The sequence below is a fragment of the Cryptotermes secundus genome, unplaced genomic scaffold (assembly GCF_002891405.2).
Source record: "Cryptotermes secundus unplaced genomic scaffold, Csec_1.0 scaffold1379, whole genome shotgun sequence".
NCBI classification, from domain to species: Eukaryota; Metazoa; Arthropoda; class Insecta; order Blattodea; family Kalotermitidae; genus Cryptotermes; species Cryptotermes secundus.
Window position 1 is genome coordinate 942,124 of NW_019718634.1, and position 10,300 is coordinate 952,423.

The 10,300-nt window shown below is 39.6% G+C and overlaps 2 long non-coding RNA genes across 7 annotated transcripts; both read right to left on the reverse strand.

The window, feature by feature from the left end:
• Positions 1-16: 16 nt before the first annotated feature.
• LOC111863579 lies at positions 17-1,278 on the reverse strand. Its single transcript, XR_002842628.2, has 3 exons — positions 1,187-1,278; positions 935-998; positions 17-743 (listed from the first exon to the last, which is right to left on the reverse strand). It is a non-coding gene; the product is annotated as an uncharacterized LOC111863579 (long non-coding RNA).
• A 613-nt stretch (positions 1,279-1,891) lies between these two features.
• Positions 1,892-7,599, reverse strand: LOC111863566. Of its 6 annotated transcripts, none has more exons than XR_002842623.2 (8): positions 7,399-7,595; positions 3,280-3,363; positions 2,969-3,052; positions 2,812-2,890; positions 2,594-2,636; positions 2,394-2,477; positions 2,078-2,319; positions 1,892-1,981 (listed from the first exon to the last, which is right to left on the reverse strand). It is a non-coding gene; the product is annotated as an uncharacterized LOC111863566 (long non-coding RNA). The 6 variants fall into 6 exon arrangements; XR_002842625.2 differs by having other exon boundaries at positions 2,078-2,161; positions 7,399-7,588; XR_002842624.2 differs by having other exon boundaries at positions 2,078-2,477; positions 2,808-2,890; positions 7,399-7,598.
• Positions 7,600-10,300: the final 2,701 nt, after the last annotated feature.

Genomic DNA, 10,300 nt, shown 5'->3' on the forward strand with positions numbered 1-10,300 from the left:
CTCCAAAGAACTTCGCAGAGAAGAACCGTTGCACGGTTCAAAATTTCTTATATATAATTCAAATACAGGTCATTCATTTAGGCCAACTCACACTTCAAGCATCATAATAATGATACCTAAAGGGATATTAATCTATATTTATCAGACATACATTTCTAAGGCTAATGTTGCAAGACCGGTATCTTGTGGCGGAAAATGATGAGGTAGTTTACCCATCGCACCGTCTGTAGCACTGGCAGATGAACCTCTTATGCAACTGCTGCACTTCTTCCAGTGCTGGAGATCCTCATCCAGACTTCCCCTGACATATGGAGAGGCATGTTTCTGTGAGTGGTGATGGATACAACGGCATACAGATGCAGGTCTGCACACAGTGAATCTCCCATTCAAGGTCTCTTTGCCAAGAAGTGGATTCTTGCATGCTTGTAATTTAACAATGAGGTTACTGACAGGTCATCAAAATCGAATGTTACCTAAGGTTAATCTCATGTCAAAGAGCACTGATGAGGGTTTCACTGTATTTCAGTTCCCTGCACATTGTTCCCTCTCAGGTCTTGGATCACCTCTTTATAAGCCTGCTGAAAAACAGTCATCTTCCCCCTTAAGTTTCTATTAACTATGCAAGATCTTGCTGTGCATATGTCCAATGAACATGGAAGACCACCAGTCACTTCAGCCCCTCATGTATGTGGAGAGGCAGCTCATTTTCAAACAAGACGCTGCTGCACCATCATCTCGCCAGTCTACAACAGTAAAATTACGTGGTAAAAGCTAATATATGTTAATATTATACAGTTTCACTATTATATTTAAGGTATTATCAATCTCCACACAGCATAATACTCATTCGCACAGTTATTCACATAGGTCGGGAGCTGGGTTTGAAACCCTGACATTTTTAAACGTTTCAATGAATATGCTGTTATAAATTTACCACCCGATGATCCATCATCATCATGATATTCCTTCCAGACCCAAAGGAATGACACACACCAGCCCTGTGAACACACAATGTAACAGTTCGATAAAGGCCACGAATTTTATCTTCACTGTGGACCAGAATACTGACACATACATTAGAATTCTGAATGCACATCGCAAAACATTACCATCCCAGTAAAATCTTTCATTTCTCAGCAAAATATGTTTCATACAAAACTATAGAAAAGACATGAATAATACTGACCAAAATCATAAACCACAAATAATGGATGAACGGCCTGAACTTTAACTTGCAGCTGTTCCATTTGCTAGCGCCACTGTGTGATCATGTGATGCAAAGTCCTTAAAGTGAACTGCCCCTTCCAAAAGCTGCATGCATCTCACTGCTTCACTTCTTGCTCGGTTTATGACCCTCCCCACAAATCTGTCACTCTAAAGGCAATTACTTCAGTTTCTACACATGCAAGAACAAGCCTCCTGATTGCACACTCTTCAGGGGTGAATCCTTCACCATATGTTAGATTCACAATTTCTGCACTAAGAACACAGATACATTTTATCACTCTGTATGTCACTAGTAGAACTAACTGTCATATCTAATCCCAGACAATTTGCTAGCTCATGGTGAAGTCTTCTGGGTTGTGACACTGTCTACTCATGTAGGTAGGTANTAGATACATTTTATCACACTGAATGTCACTAGTAGCACAAACTCTCATATCTATTCCCAGACAATTTGCAAGCTCACGGTGAAGTCTTCTGGGTTGTGAAACTGTCTACTCATGTAGGTAGGTAGGTATGTAGCTTTTGGAGGAACATGGTTATCTCCACAGGCGTGGTACAGTTCTGAGCATTTGCCTGCGTGCATGAATTGCTTTCTGCTGCAAGACTTGCACAAAACCATAGTCTCCTTCCAAAGTTTCTCCCCTTTACACATCACACTGGCCACCGTCCCCTTTCCTTCATGTCACTGAACTGATGCTCCCCACTTAACCTTTCTTCACGTAGGCCACTGGACAGTCTGCCTTGGTCGTGTTGCCTGTTAAGAATAAGAGGTCACACCAATCACAATGACTACTTACAATTACTTCTTCTACATAAACTTAATACATCATTGTACTCCAAAGTGCATTACCTGATTCGACATCTTTGAATTTATGCTTCCAACAATGTGTTAACCAGACTGGGAGAAATGAAAGCTCATCAACACTGATGTTCCCTGTAAGAATAAAAGGTCACACCAATAATGACAACTTACAATGACTTGGAACTACATACAGCACTGTACATTACCTGATGCAAAATCTCAGAATTCATGCTTCCAACAATGTGTTAACCTGACTGGGAAAAATGAAAGCTCATCAACACTGATGTTCCCTGTAAGAATAAAAGGTCACACCAATAATGACAACTTACAATGACTTGGAACTACATACAGCACTGTACATTACCTGATGCAAAATCTCAGAATTCATGCTTCCAACAATGTGTTAACCTGACTGGGAAAAATGAAAGCTCATCAACCCTGATGTTTCCTGTAAGAATAAAAGGTCACACCAATAATGACAACTTACAATGTCTTGTTCTACATACAACATTGTACATTACTTGACATGAAATTACTGGATTTATTTTTTGAGGACTGTATTACCCTGAGTGGAAGAATTGTAGGTTCATCAACACTGGTGTTGCCTCTAAAAGAAAAAGATCATACCAACATTAATAACGCCTTATAAAGAACATATGTAATTGACCACTGTACACTGCCTGATATGAAATCTCTAATTTCTTGGTTTCAACATAGGAATATACTGACTAGCTGCAATTCAGTTATGAACTAATTTTTTCATGCAAATAATTTGTACCTACATTCCTGAAAGCTTAGTGATTTTTTATATATATTTTATCCTGTGTAGCAGCAATGAAGAATCATTAACACAGTTGTTCCCTGTAAAATAGAAAGTGATATCAGCTTTATGACAGCTCATAAGGACAGATGCCTCTAATTGACCTCACTGTACACTACCTGATTTTTAAACTCTGATTTCAGGTTTCCAAAATGCTATTAAACTGCGTGGTATCAATTAAGTCTCATAAACACCATTGTTTCCTGCAAATAATGAGCGAAAACATTAATGACAATTCATAAAGATGACTTATTCAGCTCATCACACTGTACAGTACGTGATGTGAAATCTGTGACTTATGTTTCCATCATTGCATTAACTGAAAAGCAGCAATTAAGACTCAACATAGTTGTTCCCGATAAAATAGGGCATGTTATCATAATTAATGACAGTTCATAAAGTTGGATTCCTTCAGTTGACAATACTGTACCTGATGTGACATCTCTGAAATCATGTTTCCAATAGGGTTTTAACCAGATTTGTTGCAATGTTTGCTCATCAACACTGTTCTTGTCTGAAAAGAAAAGAGATCATACCAACATTAATCCTAACTTAAAAAGAAGGACTTGTTCAACTTACCACATTGTACACTACCTGAAGTGACAATCTGTGAAATCAGTTTTCATCGTAGGACTAATCTGACCAGAAACAATCGAAACTCATCAACACAGTTTTCCATCACAAATAAGTATTGGTACCGACAGTAATGAGAGCTCACAGCAAAGGATGTCTTCAGTACATCCCAATTTACACTACATCATCTGAAGTCTCTGAATTTCTGTTTCATCATAGTCTTAGCCTGACTGGGAGCAATGACAGCTCATCAACATGGATGGTTGCTGTGGCATAAGAGGTAGTAAGAAAGTAAAGCTGTCCCCTGTGCTTAAATAAACACTACGCCATGAAGCCATACGAAGGAGTGGATATATGGATCCACAATTCAGTCGGTATAGTGACTGGCTATATGCTGGATGACCGAGAGGTTGGGAGTTTGAGTCCTGATAAGGTCAAGAATTTTCTCCTCTCCATGTCATCTATACTGGACCTGGGGGCCCACCCAGCCTCCTATTCAATGGGTACCGGGGGGTCTTTCCCTGGTGGTAAAGCGGCAGGGACGTGAACCGAGCACTCATCTTCAGCTAGTGATGAGGCCAAGGAAATATGGATCTAGAATAAGAGGCAGTACTATCATTGACAGCTCACAAAGATTGCTTACTTCAAGTGACCAATTTGTACACTACCTGATAAGAAACGTCAGAATACATGTTTCCAACATATTGTCACGATTTAGGGGTGTGGATTGGCTGAATTGGATTTATTGACCACTTCTATACACCGCTCGGAACTACAATTTGCATTTCACTGACACACAAAAAGACTACTGTCCTCAGTCTTACAATATCCACTAGCCGTTTCCTGGCAACAGATTTAACACAGATGAGATTTTCCGTTTCTGTTGCCCGCTGGTTAACACTCCACACCTGAACTCATAGCGCCTCATCTCACCCTCAGTTGCAGAGCCCAACTCTCCACTGGTTGCTCAATGGATCTCGGGAACTCAACTAACTCTTCTTTATGAACTACTTGGCACGGACCGAATGCAAAAAGCCGTTTTCAACAATACCCCTACTGCGGGCGTGTTTACCGATTCGGTGCTTGGAAATGGATTTCATGACACCGCTTTCCTATTGTTGCGGGGGTTACCTAACATTACCTTTGATTCCTATCAATTTGGGTAGGGCACGTGTTTTCACAAAAATATTATAAATGAAATTTCGCAGTTACATTTGGTAAAGGTTTTTAATATAATGGAAACAGGGCCACTTTTTTCTTTTTTTAAATTTCCCATCTTTCAGTGCAGAAGTGTCAGCATCAAAGACTACTAAGAGTCGTGCCTTTTTGTGTCACTTTGCTTTGGAATTAGCCATTACGAAGTTCAAGGAAATATAGGAGAAGATTCAATTCGAATGGGGCACAAGAGTTTCTGGTCTACGCTGATGTTAATCTACTTGAGGAACAAATGTCTTTATAAAAGATGCTTATACTATATTATACTATACTATACGTACGTTGAGAGAAAAATCATATCTGATAATTAATCCTGTGATATTTTTAAGTTTGCCATTTAACGACGCTGTCAGTATGCACAGTATACAGCGTCGATAATAGGATGATTAATGAACATGGAACAGTTGGTGATATGAGAATTAGCATAGGAATCCGAAGTTCTCTTGAGAAAACACGCTCCGCGCTCGCTTCTCCATGAATCCACACGATCTGACCTGCCATGGGAAAATAATGAGGCGAAGTTCAAATATTTGTGGAAGACACTAACAAATCCAAACTGTATTCATGACGTCAAGGTAAGGTAAAAAGGTAAAAGTTGCCCTGTGCTCAGCAAATTCAAGCTGTACGCCATGAAGGTGTATGGGGGAATGGATGTATAGATCCACATTTTCTTGATCTGGGCACTAGCTGGACGTTGAGTGGTCAGCTTCAAACCCAGGCTGCTTCACCCCCCGGGAAAGACAACGTCAAGGTAACGTAAAAAAGTAAAGTTGTCCTTGTGCTCAACAAATTCAAGCACTACGCCATGAAGGCGTATGGGGCAGTGGATGTATAGATCCACATTTTCTTGACCTCGGCACTAGCTGCAGGTAAGTGGTCAGCTGCATGCCCCGGCCGCTTTAACCCCGAGGAAAACGCCCGCTGTACCCATTGGATAGGAGGTTGGGTGGACACCAGGGCCGGTCTCGACGATTTAAAGAGAAGAGAAAATTCCTGACTCTACCGAGTCTCGCACTCCGACCCCTCGGTCGTCCAGCCCGCAGCCAGTCGCTATCCCGGCTCTGTGGGAGCTAATAGTGCATACAAAATTTCGATAGGAAAACCAAAGGAAAGAGACCACTAGGAAGACTTGGGTTTATATGGAATGATAATATGAAAATGTATATTGAGTAAATGAGATGAAAAGTTACGGATGTGATTCACCTGGCTCCAGATTGGGACCATTGGAGGGGGTAATGAACCGTGTGGTTCTGAAATGTGCTGCAGTTTGTGTAGCTGAGCTCAACTACTGACCTATCGCGGGAGATTCAGCTCCACGGCTTCAATGCACGAGCCCGTTTCTTTCAATATTTAGACCTTCACCCCAGACATTTCTTCTAGAGGTCTATTACACAATGCCGCTGTTAATGATAAACTGTTTCTATATAACACTTCAAATAAGGGACCTTTCTAAAGTCCTTGGTTCGAAACATGCGGTGCCATACATGAAAGCAATTCTCACAAACCCACAATTCCGAGTTACACTTGCACACTGGAACAATCTGGGAGAAAAACTTTATCCGCGAAACCTGACATCTGCGTAGGGCAGACTATATGCCATATAGTCAATCTTTAAGTAATTTTCTTATAAATATTTTGTTCAATGTTTCCATCATCCTTATTTCACGTATTATATAGTATAATCCAATGGGGGAGAAGAGGAATGCATGTAAGCTACTGGTGGGAAAGCCAGAAGGAAAGAGACCACTGGGAAGACCAAGGCGTAGATGGGTGGACAATATTAAAATGGATATTAGAGAGATAGGATGGGATGGTACGGATGGCATTAATCTGGCTCAGGATAAGGACCCGTGGAGGGCTTTTGTGAACACGGTTTTGAACCTTCGGGTTTCATAAAATGATGAAAAATTCTTCAGTAGCTGCACATTTGGCTTCTCCTCAAGAATGGCTCAGCTCCGTAAGCAAGTAATAGGATAATCCAAATTGTAGGTGTAGTCTAACACAATGGAATTGGTTTTTTAAGTCAATTTCCGAGCGAATAAAATCATCGCGTTTGCACATTTTCTAATAGTTTTTTTTTTTGTACAGGAATATGAAACTTCCTCCATGTGAATAATATTCATCAAATGAGAGGTTTACTAGTGTGGCCATGAGGTTGTTCGGAAGGAAGTCATAAAAGCGAAACGAATCTGTAGGATTCTAACAGGTCCTGCCATGTTGAGTCGCATGAATACGAAGACGTGGCATATAGACCGATGTCTCTGTGCGAAGTGAAACAGGGCAACTGCTTTACATTCAAATTCCCTTCTTATGAAATGAATTTACGTCGTCAATGATCATTATAGCTTACAATTATTTAAACACTGTATCTGAATTGAGCCCGGAGGGTTTGGGGGAGTGAGAAACCCGAGGTTGGAAAAAGAAAAGGAAATATATCGAACATTATTACCGAAAAGAGTGATCCCGTAATGATATTCTTAAATGGCTTCAACTCTGTAAGCAAATTCTCTGGCTGCACATGTTCACATATCTGAACATCAGTCCGCTTATTCTAGAAACCAAAATGGCTACAAGATAAAACGAATTTACAATATCTTCCCAATTTGGTTTTCGATGTACATCAAATTAAGTTTCATTGCGTAATGAAACTAAAAGCAACATCGTAATGCCACTTCGTAGGAAATGGCAGAAACGTTAATGCAGAAGAGAAGAGGCCTCCAACCCTAATACATCTCAATTTGTCACAAACGGGACGACTTACCTTGCCCAACCCGTTGCCGCAGACAGGGTGACGTCCAACCCTAAGAACCGAACATGTCGGAACACGTGATCTACAGAGCAGAGTTGGCCAGAGAAGGGCGGGTTTCGAAACCGCAGGAACAAGAAATGAGCAGAAAAATTTGACGTCATATCCAACCTTCCTTCCTGTCATCTATGAAGGACAATGACGTTAGGTTCGCCGAATAGAACGGAACTATGTGCGGCAGATGTCGAAAGCGCAGTTGGTAACTCTGTAACCTCCTATTCTGGCCACATCAATCACGAAGATCTTGAAAGTGTTAATATTATGGGCACCGTGTGGCCTCGTAGCTGTGCATGTACATTCCCACCATATACAGGATAAAAACGGAGGCATGTGCTTATCCAAAACAATACACGTCTACCAGGCTCTACTGTGCCATTACTTAGGCCACAATCTGGTTCTTCATTACCATGAAAACTTCAAAACTGTAGTCACAACTGACTTATGGTTATTTATGGTTGATGAAACTGGATTATAGGTATACGAGTACATTCTTTATAAATATAATGTTGTATTTTATGTCATACTGCTTATTCTCTACTTGAGCCTTGCAGTCCATAACAAGAAATTCTAGATATCTGCAGTGCTGCCAGCATGGGCACCCTGCATGGTCCATCGACTATCCCGACAAAGGTTATTTGTGGATTTCCTCAACCCCTTAAAGCTAATGCCCAGACAGTATGTCTCTCAGGCCACAATTGCTTCCTTCCAGATCCTTTCCAAATCATCAATCATCCTACCAATCTACGCTATGCAATCCAGATGCTGACAGAACTGTAAAATTAACTAAAAAAGATGTTGGAGGATTCCCAAAAAACGCCCTTTGCATGTCTTTTTGTGTTGTCTTTACTAGGCACTAGTAAAGACAACACCACAGGCTGTGGAGGAAACACACAAACCAGGGGCATATGGCAGTCAAAACTGAAAAGTAGGCTACAAACATGAGGGGCAAGCTGCTGAGACAAAACAATATGCACCAAAATAACGTGGGTATAATAGAAAATTTAAAGGATTTTATCTGGTTTTACCTTAAAAAGAGGACTACAGCGTGTGATTTTAACATGAAGACAGTGTAGCAGTTTTAACACAATTTAATAAGTTATTGTAACATATCAAGACACCTGAAGATGGCCGTTTGGGGCCAAAACATGTAGTGTCAAGGTGTATGTTAAATTAAACTCTAGTGGTGGTTGGAAGAGTGTTGCAATATTGACGGATGATAAATTCTTGGTCTTTAATCATTTGTTTTACTTCCTCGGTTTTCTTTTGCAACTCTCAGATCGTCTACTGAAGACACAATTTACTAAGGGTACATGCAATGGTAAGTCTTCAAAGCAACAATAAAAATTTACAGGAGTAGAAGGTATATAGTCATTTGTTAAATTTGTTACAAATGTTGACATTGCATATAATGTTACTTATGCACTCTGGTTTCAGAGTTAATTTACCTTTGTTCCGTATTTTTACAGTAGCTGTTTCTTGCGGAAGTAAAATAGTAAAGGTTTCTGTATCCGGATTTACAAATAACCATTGATTGCTTAAATGTAGGGGTATCCACAGAGGTTTGCTTAGTTTAGAAAATCTATACTCACAACTGTCTGGGGTTCTTGTCATTGAGGGATGCAACAATGTAGCTTCACAGTCCATCTCTGGAATGTAGGTGTAGATGGGGATTGCCTCTCTACATACATAAGTGATTTCGTTTGCTTGAAAACATCCAGACAATTCGTTGGTTGTCATCTTTCCGAAATGTTGTCTTAGAGACAACTGTTTATTAAAATTAATGTAACCATAGGTAAATTCTTTTTGTTTTACTATCACTGGGAAAGGTAACAACTTATATAATTAGTACACAGTTGGCGAAAATAAAGGAATTTCTAAAACGTACCAAATATTGTTTGGATGAATATGTGTTAGGAGTTACTATCTTCTGAAGTTCAGGGAAAGGAAAGTTAGGGTAGTCCAGGCCGCTTGGCAGTTTTTGGCTTCCTAAAAAGTTTTTAATCTTTTCTGCGGTTATCAGCTGTGGTTGCACAGTTCCTTGTTCAGCATGAACAAAGGCATCAATTAATATTTCAAATGAATGTTGGCTTTCATCAATCCAGCTCTGTATTAAACAAAATTGTTCATTAATTAAATTTATGTTTCTAATTTCTTCCTCTAGCTCATTAATCTTATGTGTACTGTAGTTAAGTAAGTAGTTACTATAGGGTTCTGACGATGGTGTATAACACACTGATATATTGGGTTTTTGGACTTTATCCATCGTCCTGGTTTTTAAGATAACAAATAAAAACACGACGTTTCGGAAACTGGATCTGTTTCTGTCCTCAGGTGAAGGAAAACACCTATTCTGTGGGGTGAATAGGTGTTTTCCTTCACCTGAGGACGGAAACAGATCCAGTTTCTGAAACGTCGTGTTTTTATTTGTTATCTTAAAAACCAGGACGATGGATAAAATCCAAAAACCCAATATATCAGTGTGTAGTTAAGTAATTTGTTCAGGCCTTCTTTCAAAACATTTTCATTTTGATTCATCTTTTGCAATGTTTAATTTACTGAGGTGATTGTAGTTTCTATAATTGTCATTTGTTCATTTGACAAGTGTAAAAACTCTTTTTGTTCTTTTTCCAATTCCGTTATGTGCTTGTCATAATTTCTTGCATCCGACTGCGTTGATGTTACAAATAAAATTTTAGATAATTTGCCTATGAAATTTAAAGCACCTCGTTTTGGTCTATTTTATTTTTGGGTATTGTCTGCCAAATATTCTGCCACCAAATCTTTTAGATTATCTCTTTACCTACCTTCTGATCTCATGTACTGTCCAAAGGCTGGACAATCAGTGTAATGATACCAT